Source organism: Panulirus ornatus, chromosome 46 (assembly GCF_036320965.1).
Source record: "Panulirus ornatus isolate Po-2019 chromosome 46, ASM3632096v1, whole genome shotgun sequence".
NCBI lineage: Eukaryota > Metazoa > Arthropoda > Malacostraca > Decapoda > Palinuridae > Panulirus > Panulirus ornatus.
Genome location: NC_092269.1, coordinates 12,933,369 through 12,946,566, shown reverse-complemented (window position 1 = coordinate 12,946,566; position 13,198 = coordinate 12,933,369). Strand labels below are relative to the sequence as shown.

At 41.2% G+C, this 13,198-nt stretch overlaps 1 protein-coding gene across 2 annotated transcripts in view; it reads right to left on the bottom strand.

Moving 5' to 3' along the window:
• Nucleotides 1-11,011, bottom strand: part of LOC139763141 (uncharacterized) — a 486,471-nt gene extending 475,460 nt beyond the window's left edge. For both annotated transcript variants that reach the window (XM_071688843.1, XM_071688844.1), the window contains exon 1: nt 10,741-11,011. The gene's annotated coding sequence lies outside the window, so the exon portion shown is untranslated. The remainder of the gene's footprint in view (nt 1-10,740) is intronic.
• Between the last annotated feature and the right edge of the window lie 2,187 nt (nt 11,012-13,198).

Here is a 13,198-nt window from a genome sequence, read left to right as displayed (position 1 = left end):
AGTGCTAGGAAAAGACAACAAAGGCCCCATTCGTTCACACTCAGTCTCTAGCTGTCATGCAATAATGCCCGAAACCACAGCTCCCTTTCCACATCCAGGCCCCACACAACTTTCAATGGTTTACCCCAGACGCTTCACATGCCCTGATTCAATCCACTGACAGCACGTCGACCCCAGTATACCAAATTGATCCAATTCACTCTATTCCTTGCCCGCCTTTCACCCTCCTGCATGTTCAGGCCCCGATCAGCACAAAATCTTTTTCACTCCATCTTTCTACCTCCAATTTGGTCTCCCACTTCTCCTCGTTCCCTCTATCTCCGACACATATATCCTCTTGGTCAATCTTTCCTCACTCTTTCTCTCCATGTGCCCAAACCATTTCAAAACACCCTCTTCTGTTCTCTCAACCACGCTCTTTTTATTTCCACACATCTCTCTTACCCTTACATTACTTACTCGATCAAACCACCTCACACCACACATTGTCATCAAACATCTCATTTCCAGCACATCCACCCTCCTGCGCACAACTCTATCCATAGCCCACGCCTCGCAACCATACAACATTGTTGGTAAGGTTATTTAATGTATGTATAATTCATGGTGAGGTGCCTGAGAATGCGTGCATAGTGCCATTGTACAAAGGCAAAGGGGATAAGAGTGAGTGCTCAAATTACAGAGGTATAAGTTTGCTGAGTATTCCTGGTAAATTATATGGGAGGGTATTGATTGAGAGGGTGAAGGCATGTACAGAGCATCAGATTGGGGAAGAGCAGTGTGGTTTCTGAAGTGGTAGAGGATGTGTGGATCAGGTGTTTGCATTGAAGAATGTATGCGAGAAATACTTAGAAAAGCAAATGGATTTGTATGTAGCATTTATGGATCTGGAGAAGGCATATGATAGAGTTGATAGAGATGCTCTGTGGAAGGTATTAAGAATATATGGTGTGGGAGGCGAGTTGTTAGAAGCAGTGAAAAGTTTTTATCGAGGATGTAAGGCATGTGTACGTGTAGGAAGAGAGGAAAGTGATTGGTTCTCAGTGAATGTAGGTTTGCGGCAGGGGTGTGTGATATCTCCGTGGTTGTTTAATTTGTTTATGGATGGGGTTGTTAGGGAGGTGAATGCAAGAGTTTTGGAAAGTGGGGCAGGTATGAAGTCTGTTGGGGATAAGAGAGCTTGGGAAGTGAGTCAGTTGTTGTTCGCTGATGATACAGCGCTGGTGGCTGATTCATGTGAGAAACTGCAGAAGCTGGTGACTGAGTTTGGTAAAGTGTGTGAAAGAAGAAAGTTAAGAGTAAATGTGAATAAGAGCAAGGTTATTAGGTACAGTAGGGTTGAGGGTCAAGTCAATTGGGAGGTAAGTTTGAATGGAGAAAAACTGGAGGAAGTAAAGTGTTTTAGATATCTGGGAGTGGATCTGGCAGCGGATGGAACCATGGAAGCGGAAGTGAATCATAGGGTGGGGGAGGGGGCGAAAATCCTGGGAGCCTTGAAGAATGTGTGGAAGTCGAGAACATTATCTCCGAAAGCAAAAATGGCTATGTTTGAAGGAATAGTGGCCATTAAAATAGATACATTTATTAGAGTGTGGTCTGATGAATCAACTGGGGTATGATATTACCGCTACAGAATGAAGGATTTGAGGTAAAAAACAGATCCAAAATATTAAGAATAATCATAATAGTCAGGAATATGGGTGTGGTGGTTGATAATTTGCTCTAGATCATTGAAAATGAGAACATGAGGGTTTCAATTCTCCCATCAGCCATATGGGTGGGATTCAACCATTCCATATGGTGAACAGTTAAGTCCAATGCATAGAGGAGCTCATCTTATGGATGAGTGGGAGTCCCAGACTCACTGCAAGAGTTTATGTAGTCAAAGAATGATATAAAATTTGTAAAATTAGGAGGGCAGTAAGCAAAACAACAGAAGAGAAAGGTATAAATTGGGAGACAGACCTTGAGCCAGATACCATAAAAATTTGGGGACTTAAGGTCCTCAAGACATGCAAAAGGTATGATGACTTTGGAATCAGGACAGACATCACCTTTGACGGGAAACTACTGGCATCACAGATGCTAGTAGCATCTCCCTAAATCACTACTGCTATTTACTACTCCCAAGATTTTTAAATGCCTAGACTGTATACAGCACACCTACAGTCAACTGACAAAGGCACCATATGATACCTTAAGTGGCATATCAGTAGCCACATATCAGTGTCAAAAGCTTAAAATATAATAATGGCAAAATAAGGTAAATAAGGCTGCCATAGAGGTTAGGCAAAGTTTTCATACTAGATGTTGATTGTTTACGCTTCAGCCAATGTATTTCTTAACATTATATTTTCCCTTATATTCATACCCTTGCTATTATTACCTTAATCTATATTGTAAAATAAACCAGAACACTCCAGTCATTCCTTATGACTTTTACTGCATTCAACAATCAAAAACTACCTTTGCAGAACAAAATCACTGCAAATCATCAATTTAGCTGGTATACAGAAAATAGCTTTCAATACTGAAAGGTCTGTTTAATAATGGTAGTATACAATTTAGAGAACAGAATAAATAGTGAAAAGCATGAATAAGTGTACAGTAAACCCTTGATTTAACGGACTAATAGGGAGGAAGGAGTGTTTGTTAAAGCCAAAAGTCCATTAAACTGAATGTAACCTACAGGCCATTTTCTAATATAACATCCAGTTCACACGCATTACTCCATGCTACCAATAACAAGTGCAATATGAAATGCGCATGGTACTGCATTTGGGATATCTTGATTTTTATTCGTGAAGGGAGAAGAGATGGTGAAAGCCTTGCAGAAGATGAAATCAGGCAAGGCGATGCATTCGGATGGTATTGCAGTTGAATTTATGAAGAAATGAAGTGATTGTGTTGTTGATTGGTTTGTAAGGTTATTCAGTGTATGTATGGATCATGGTGAAGTGCCTCAGGATTGGTGGAACGCATGTAAAGTGCCACTGTACAAAGGGAAAAAGGATAAAGGTGAGTGTTCAAACTACAGAGGCATAAGTTTGTTGAGCATTCCTGGAAAAGTGTTAGGGAGGGTATTGCATGAGAGCATCAGATTGGGAAGAATCAGTTTAGTTTCAGAAGGGGTAGAGGATGTGTAGATATTTGTTTTGAAGAATGTGTGAAAAATACTTAGATAAACATATGGATATGTATGTGGCATTTGTGGATTTGGAGATGGCATATGACAGGGCAGAGAGATGCTTTGTGGAAGGTCTTAAGAGTATATGGTGCAGGAGGCAAGCTGCTAGAAGCAGTGAGAAGATTTTATCAAGGGTGTAAGGCATTGTGCGAGTAGGAAGAGAAGAGAGTGATTGGTTCCCAGTGAATGTCGGTTTGCGGCAGGGGTGTGTGATATCTCCATGGTTGTTCAAATTGTTTATGGATTGGGTGTTTAGTGAGGTAAATGCAAGAGTTTGGGAGAAAGGGGCGAGAATGCAGTGTATTGGGGATGAGAGGGCCAGGGAAATGAGTCAGTTGTTGCTCGCAAATGAGTGAGTGACAAACTCCAGAAGTTGGTGACTGAGTTTGGAAAAGTGTGTGAAAGAAGAAAGTTGAGAGTAAATGTGAATAAGAGCAAGGTTATTAGGTTCAGTAGGGTTAAGGGACAAGTTAATTGGGATGTACGTGTTTTAGCAAAGTGTTTTAGATATCTGATATGGAACCATAGAAGTGGAAGTGAGTCATAGGGTTGGGGAAGGGGTGAAGGTTTTGGGAGCGATGAAGAATGTGTGGAAGGAGAGAACGTAATCTTGGAGAGCAAAAATGGGTATGTTTGAAAGAATAGTAGTTCTAACAACATTGTATGATTGCGAGGCATGGGCTATAGACAGGGTTGTACAGAGGAGGGTGGATGTGTTGCAAATGAAATGTTCGAGGACAATATAAGGTGTGAGGTGGTTTGATCAAGTAGGTAATGAAAGAGTAGGAGAGATGTTTGGAAATAAAAAGTGTGGTTGAGAGAGCAGAAGAGGGTGTGTTAAAATGGTTTGGACATATGGAGAGAATGAGTGAAGAAAGGTTGACAAAGAGGATATATAAGTTAGAGGTTGAGGGAACAAGAAGCGGGAGATCAAACTGAAGATGGAATAATGAAGTCAAAAAGATTATGAACGATCGGGACCTGAACATGCAGGAAGGTGAGAGGCATGCAAGGAATAGAGTGAATTGGAACGATGTAGTATACTGGGGTTGATGTGCTATCAATGGACTGAACCAGGGCGTATGAAACGTCTAGGGTAAACCATGGAAAGGTTTAGATGCCGAGATATGGATAAGTTGTAGTTTCAGTGCATTACACATGAAAGACAGACATTCAGCATAAACGAATATGGCTTTTTTGTCTGTTTTCCTGCCGCTACGTCATTAACATAGGGGGTGGTGATGTTGTTCCCTGTGGGGTGAGGTGGTTCTGGGAATTGAAGACAAGCGATCATAAATATGTACAAGTATATATGTATATGGCTGTGTATATGTATGTATATGTATATATGTTGATACATATATGTATGTAAGTGTATGGGCGTGATCACAGGAGGCAAGTGTTTTGGGAGCAGCTGAGTGAGTGTGCTAGTAGTTTTGATGCACAAGACCAGGTTATAGTGATGGGTGATTTGAATGCAAAGGTGAGTAATGCGGCAGTTGAGGGAATAATTGGTGTACATGGGGTGTTCAGTGGTGTAAATGGAAATGGTGAAGAGCTTGTAGATTGATGTGCTGAAAAAGGACTGTTGATTGGGAATACCTGGTTTAAAAAGAGAGATATACATAAGTACACGCATGTAAGTAGGAGAGATGGCCAAAAAGTTTTATTGGATTACGTGTTAATTGATAGGAGCACAAAAGAGAGACTTTTGGATATTAATGGGCTGAGAGGAGCAACTGGAGGGACGTCTGATCATTATCTTGTGGAGGTGAAGGTGAAGATTCGTAGACGTTTTCAGAAAAGAAGAGAGAATGTTGGGGTGAAGAGAGAGGTGAGAATAAGTGAGCTTGGGAAGGAAACTAGTGTGAAGAAGTACCAGGAGAGACTGAGCACAGAATGGAAAAAGGTGAGAACAAAGGACGTAAGGGGAGTGAGGGAGGAATGGGATGTATTTAGGGAAGCAGTGATGGCTTGCGCAAAAGATGCTTGTGGCATGAGAAACGTGAAAGGTGGGCAGATTAGAAAGGGTAGTGAGTGGTGGGATGAAAAAGTAAGATTATTAGTGAAAGAGAGGCATTTGGATGCTTTTTGCAGGGAAATAAAGCAAATGAGTGGGAGAAGTATAAAAGAAAGAGGCAGGGGATCAAGAGAAAGGTGCAAGAGCCAAAAAAGAGGGCACATGAGAGTTGGGGTGAGAGAGTATCATTAAATTTTAGGGAGAATAAAAAGATATTGTGGAAGGAGGTAAATAAAGTGCGTAAGACAAGGGATCAAAAGGGAACTTCAGTGAAGGGGGATAATGGGGAGGTGATAACAAGTAGTGGTGATGTGAGACGATGGAGTGAGTATTTTGAAGGTTTGTTGAATGTGTTTGATGATAGAGTGGCATACATAGGGTGTCTTGGTTGAGGTGGTGTGCAAAGTGAGAGGGTTAGGGAGAATGATTTGGTAAACAGAGAAGAGGTAGTAAAAGATTTGCAGATGATGAAAGCCGGCAAGGCAGTGGGTTTGGATGGTACTGCGGTGCAGTTTATTAAAAAAGGGGGCGACTGTATTGTTGACTGGTTGGTAAGGTTACTTAAAGTATGTATGACTCATGGTGAGGTGCCTCAGGACTGGCGGAATGCTTCCATAGTGCCAGTGTACAAAGGCAAAGGGGATAAGAGTGAGTGCTCAAATTACAGAGGTATAAGTTTGTTGAGTATTCCTGAGAAATCATATGGGAGGGTATTGATTGAGAGGGTGAAGGCATGTACAAAACATCAGATTAGGGAAGAGCAGTGTGGTTTCAGAAGTGGTAGAGGATGTGTGGATCATGAGTGTGTGATGTCTCCAAGATTGTTTAATTTGTTTATGGATGGGGTTGTTAGGGAGGTGAATGCAAGAGTTTTGGAGAGAGGGGCAAGTATGCAGTCTGTTGTGGATGAGAGAGATTGGGAAGTGAGTCAGTTGTTCTTCCCTGATGATACAGCACTGGTGGCTGATTCGTGTGAGAAACTGCAGAAGCTGGTGACTGAGTTTGGTAAAGTGTGTGAAAGAAGAAAGCTGAGAGTAAATGTAAATAAGAGCAAGGTTATTAGGTACAGTAGGGTTGAGGGACAAGTCAATTGGGAGGTAAGTTTGAATGGAGAAAAACTGGAGGAAGTGAAGTGTTTTAGATACCTGGGAGTGGAATTGGCAGCAGATGGAACCATGAAAGCAGAAGTGAATCATAGGGTGGGGGAGGGGGCGAAAGTTCTGAGTGTTGAAGAATGTGTGGAAGTCAAGAACATTATCTCGGAAAGCAAAAATGGCTATGTTTGAAGGAATAGTGGTTCCAACAATGTTATATGGTTGTGAGGCATGGGCTATAGAAAGAGTTGTGCAGAGGAGGGTGGATGTGCTGGTAATGAGATGTTTGAGGACAATATGGGGTTGAGGTGGTTTCATCGAGTAAGTAATAATAGGGTAAGAGAGATGTGTGGTAATAAAAAGAGTGTGATTGAGAGAGCAGAAGAGGGTGTTTTGAAATGGTTTAGTCACATGGAGAGAATGAGTGAGGAAAGATTGACCAAGAGGATATATGTGTCAGAGGTGGAGGGAATGAGAAGTGAGAGACCAAATTGGAGGTGGAAAGATGGAGTGAAAAAGATTTTGAGTAATCAAGGCCTGAACATGCAGGGGGGTGAAAGGCGTGCAAGGAATAGAGTGAATTGGAACGACGTGGTATACCAGGGTCGATGTGCTGTCAATGGATTGAACCAGGGCGTGTGAAGCGTCTGGGGTAAACCATGGAAAGTTCTGTGGGGCCTGGATGTGGAAAGGGAGCTGTGGTTTCAGTGCATTATACATGACAGCTAGAGACTGAGTGTGAAGGAATGTGGTCTTTGTTGTCGTATCCTAGCGCTACCTCGCACACATGCGGGGGTTGTTATTTCATGTGTGGCGGGGTGGCAATGGGAATGAATAACGGCAGACATACCTATACATCTCAACGTATACATATATATACACACATAGACATATACATATATACACATGCACATAATTCATACTGTCTGCCTTTCTTCATCCCCATCGCCACCCTGCCACACATGAAAATAACCACCCCCTCCCCCCAAATGTGCACGACGTAGCACTAGGAAAAGACAACAAAGGCCACTTTCATTCACATTCAGTCTCTAGCTGTCATGTAATAATGCACCAAAACCACAGCTCCCTTTCCACATCCAGGCCCCACACAACTTTCCATGGTTTACCCCAGACACTTCACATGCCCTGGTTTAATCCATTGACAGCACATCGACCCCGGTATACCACATCGTTCCAATTCACTCTATTCCTTGCACGCCTTTCACCCTCCTACATGTTCAGGCCCCGATCACTCAAAATCTTTTTCACTCCATCTTTCCACCTCCAATTTGGTCTCCCACTTCTCCTCATTCCCTCCACCTCTGACACAAGCATCCTCTTTGTCAATCTTTCCTCACTCATTCTCTCCATGTGACCAAACAATTTCAAAACACCCTCTTCTGCTCTCTCAACCACACTCTATCTATTACCACACATCTCTCCTACCCTTTCATTACTCACTCAATCAAACCACCTCACACCACATATTGTCCTCAAACATCTCATTTCCAGCACATCCACCCTCCTCTACACAACTCTATCTATAGTCCACGCCTCGTACCCATATAACATTGTTGGAACCACTTTTCCCTCAATCATACCCATTTTTGCTTTCCGAGATAACATTCTCGCCTTCCACACATTTTTCAACACTCCCAGAACTTTCGCCCCCCTCCTCCACCCTATGACTCACTTCCGTTTCCATGGTTCCATCCGCTGCCAAATCCACTCCCAGATATCTAAAACACTTCACTTCCTCCAGTTTTCCTCCATTCAAACTTACCTCCCAATTGACTTGTCCCTCAACCCTACTGTACCTAATAACCTTGCTCTTATTCACATTTACTATCAGCTTTCTTCTTTCACACACTTTACCAAACTCAATCACCAGCTTCTGCAGTTTCTCACCTGAATCAGCCACCAGCCCTGTATCATCAGTGAACAACAATTGACTCACTTCCCAAGCTCTCTCATCCACAACAGACTGCATACTTGCCCCTCTCTCCAAAACTCTTGCATTCATCTCCCTAACAACCCCATCCATAAACAAATTAAACAACTATGGAGCCATCACGCACCCCTGCCGCAAACCTACATTCACTGAGAACCAATCACTTTCCTCTCTTCCTACACGTACACATGCCTTATATCCTTGATAAAAACTTCTCACTGCTTCTAACAACTTGCTTCCCACACCGTATATTCTTAATACCTTCCACAGAGCATCTCTATCAACTCTATCATATGCCTTCTCAAGATCCATAAATGCTACACACAAATCCATTTGCTTTTCTAAGTATTTCTCATATACATTCTTCAAAGCAAACACCTGATCCACACATCCTCCACCACTTCTGAAACCACACTGCTCTTCCCCAGTCTGATGCTCTGTACATGCCTTCACTCTCTCAATCAATACCCTCCCATATAATTACCCAGGAATACTCAACAAACTTATACCTCTGTGATTTGAACACCCACATTTAACCCCTTTGACTTTGTACAATGGCACTATGCAAGCATTCTGCCAATCCTCAGGCACCTCAACATGAGTCATACATACATTAAATAACCTTACCAACCACTCAACAACACAGTCACCCCCTTTTTCAAATAAATCCCACTGCAATACCATCCAAACCCACTGCCTTGCCGGCTTTCATCTTCCGCAAAGCTTTTACACAAATGACTTACTAAATATTATTTAATACAAGGGATAAAACAGTTTAGTGTTGTGAAAGTATTCTCTATCTCAACTACATAAAGCATCTATGTTTTATAAGTATCCAATTCCTAAAGCTTGTTTCGATTTACAACTAAAACTGACTTTTACCTATTATTCACCACAGTAAAACATAATCAGTTTACACCCGGGATTCACTGTGTGGGTAACTTGTTAAGAATTGGTAAACATAACCAGTGGTTGTCATGGCCCATTTTACCTGTGGGTGTTATGGGGTTAACATGGTCCATTCTACCTGTGGTTTTTGTGGGACTAATGTAGCCCACTTTACCTGTGGTTATCATGGTATTAAGAGGCTCTATTTACCTGTAGTTATCATGGGGTTGATGTAGCCCTGCCTATCTGTGATTGACACGGCCCACTTTACCCTGTGGTTGTTTTGAAGTTAACACGGTGTATTTTACCTGTGGTTATTTTGGGGTTGACAGCTCTCTTTACCTGCGGTTGTTAAGGGATTGCTGTAGCCCACTTTACCTTTGATTGTCATAAGCTTAATGTGGCCCACTTTACCTGTGGTTACTGTGGGGATGACTCTGCCCACTTAGCCTTTATGTGAAGTTAACAAGGCCTACTTTATCTGTGGTTATCGTATTCGTAAAGTCTCACAAGACAGTTGCAGTCTAAGTGAAAGAATTTATAAATATGGTACCACTGGATTCAACACAATGTGTAACATTGATACAGAGTTTGAAATTGTAGGTACAGCACCTTTAACTCTTCAATTTCAAGTTTTCATGAAGTAGGCAGGGCTATGAAGTAGAGCAAAATTTTAGGGGTAAAAACACTCAAGGATAACAAAGTAACACATTTGTAACACTTGTTCAAATCATGCAATGGTAAATGAACAGGAGAGAAGCTTACAGCCTTCCCATATCATTTTCTAATGTCCTTGCACACAGCACAAGAACATTAGAAGAGTGACTGACCTATGAACAGCCGATAGAAAACATTTAACTGGCACTTGTTCAGATTCTATAAAGTTTTATATAGTTCATATATCAAAATACAAACCAAATGGCGCTAAACTAAAGCTAAAAAACTTTGCCTGTTGAGTAAAAAAAAAAAAAAAATGCTCATTTTATCTCTCCTGTATTCCACTGAATGCTACCTTGCATTGTAACATTTGAATCCAAATGAAGCAAAGTTTTGCAAATATGCAAGAGGAGTCCAGATGTCTATGAGATCTATCATACACAAAGATAGATCCCTATATCTTTATACACGTCTGAACTCTGTTTATCTTCCATATCAAACAAATCATGGCACACTTTGGCAGAGTGCATATGAAGCATTAAAAGACTGATTATTTCTATCTTTATATTTACAGGTTTTTAATGTTATCAATTCTTAACACTATTTTCCCCACTTCCTTCTGATCTACCATTAACAAGATATCTATCACAGAAAGATGGGCTTTAAGGGTAAAAAAAGAAAAGAGCCACTTTCTTATGTCATCCTTCATTGAACAATTTCATATGGATATAACACACATATTCACCTCAGAAAACGCGTTCATCTTATGTAATACTGCCGTGAGCCCACTTTACATGTGGTTAATACATGTATATAACAATAGCACACGACTGCTGGAGCTGACAACCTCCCCCTGTTGGGCTCAACACAACCTACCTACGCCACACATTTCACAAACTGCAACTTATACATCTTCCTACACAACAAAAACCATTCAACTTACTATTTATTAATGACTTCACAGGCTTATACTCGGTACAGGACTGGGGTCGGTACACATGACGGCAACGGACCATTCTTCCCCCTAGTTCTTTTACTTAAAGTACAGCAGTTAACAGTGTGGTTACATGATGATAACAAGGTTCATGATTGTCCTCTCGGCCACCTTCTCACCATCAACAAGTTATCTTGGTGATTTTAGTCACTTTATAATGTTACGGTCTGTATACGCAGGACAAACCAAAACACTACCAGCTGAAAGTTGAGCTAGAACTAGAGGATCACGACTTCAACCAATCACAAATACCTGTTAAAAATCTATTGCTTTCTGATTGGTCCGTTTATTACAGGATTTCTATTGAAAACGTTCCGATGTCTTTACTGAGGGACCCCAACAGGGAATATAATGATAAAAATACATTCTACTCCAAGTTGAGATGCTATTATAGTTTCACAATAATATAGTATTCTATTATAGTCTCACAATAATATAGTATTCTATCATAGTTTCGCAATAATATAGTATTCTATTATAGTTTCACAATAATATAGTATTCTATTATAGTTTCACAATAATATAGTATTCTATTATAGTTTCACAATAATATAGTATTCTATTATAGTTTCACAATAATATAGTATTCTATGTTAACACACATAAATATACTCGATTCATGGATTTAATCGCAATTAAATCATAGGCTATTGACATAAGACTGGTTCAAATGCAAATGTATAGAATATATTAATATGAATAATCAAACTCATACATAGGAAAAACTAAAAAGAATGGGATCTCCAAGACTCTGGCTTCTGGTGCTTGTCAAACCTGGGATCCTCGCAGGTAAATTTATGAATTGTCGGTTTAGCTTTATGATTTCCTCTACGTTAAAGATGATACGAACTTTTTTTTTTTTTTTTTTTTGCTTTGTCGTGTCTCCCGCGTTTGCGGGGTAGCGCAAGGAAACAGACGAAAGAAATGGCCCAACCCACCCCCATACATATGTATATACATACGTCCACACACGCAAATACACATACCTACACAGCTTTCCATGGTTTACCCCAGACGCTTCACATGCCTTGATTCAATCCACTGACAGCACGTCAACCCCGGTATACCACATCGCTCCAATTCACCCTATTCTTTGCCCTCCTTTCACCCTCCTGCATGTTCAGGCCCCGATCACTCAAAATCTTTTTCACTCCATCTTTCCACCTCCAATTTGGTCTCCCTCTTCTCCTCGTTCCCTCCACCTCCGACACATATATCCTCTTGGTCAATCTTTCCTCACTCATTCTCTCCATGTCCCCAAACCATTTCAAAACACCCTCTTCTGCTCTCTCAACCACGCTCTTTTTATTTCCACACATCTCTCTTACCCTTACGTTACTTACTCGATCAAACCACCTCACACCACACATTGTCCTCAAACATCTCATTTCCAGCACATCCATCCTCCTGCGCACAACTCTATCCATAGCCCACGCCTCGCAACCATACAACATTGTTGGAACCACTATTCCTTCAAACATACCCATTTTTGCTTTCCGATATAATGTTCTCGACTTCCACACATTCTTCAAGGCTCCCAGAATTTTCGCCCCCTCCCCCACCCTATGATCCACTTCCGCTTCCATGGTTCCATCCGCTGCCAGATCCACTCCCAGATATCTAAAACACTTCACTTCCTCCAGTTTTTCTCCATTCAAACTCACCTCCCAATTGACTTGACCCTCAACCCTACTGTACCTAATAACCTTGCTCTTATTCACATTTACTCTTAACTTTCTTCTTTCACACACTTTACCAAACTCAGTCACCAGCTTCTGCAGTTTCTCACATGAATCAGCCACCAGCGCTGTATCATCAGCGAACAACAACTGACTCACTTCCCAAGCTCTCTCATCCCCAACAGACTTCATACTTGCCACTCTTTCCAAAACTCTTGCATTCACCTCCCTAACAACCCCATCCATAAACAAATTAAACAACCATGGAGACATCACACACCCCTGCCGCAAACCTACATTCACTGAGAACCAATCACTTTCCTCTCTTCCTACACGTACACATGCCTTACATCCTCGATAAAAACTTTTCACTGCTTCTAACAACTTTCCTCCCACACCATATATTCTTAATACCTTCCACAGCATCTCTATCAACTCTATCATATGCCTTCTCCAGATCCATAAATGCTACATACAAATCCATTTGCTTTTCTAAGTATTTCTCACATACATTCTTCAAAGCAAACACCTGATCCACACATCCTCTACCACTTCTGAAACCACACTGCTCTTCCCCAATCTGATGCTCTGTACATGCCTTCACCCTCTCAGTTAATACCCTCCCATATAATTTACCAGGAATACTCAACAAACTTATACCTCTGTAATTTGAGCACTCACTCTTATCCCCTTTGCCTTTGTACAATGGCACTATGCACGCATTCCGC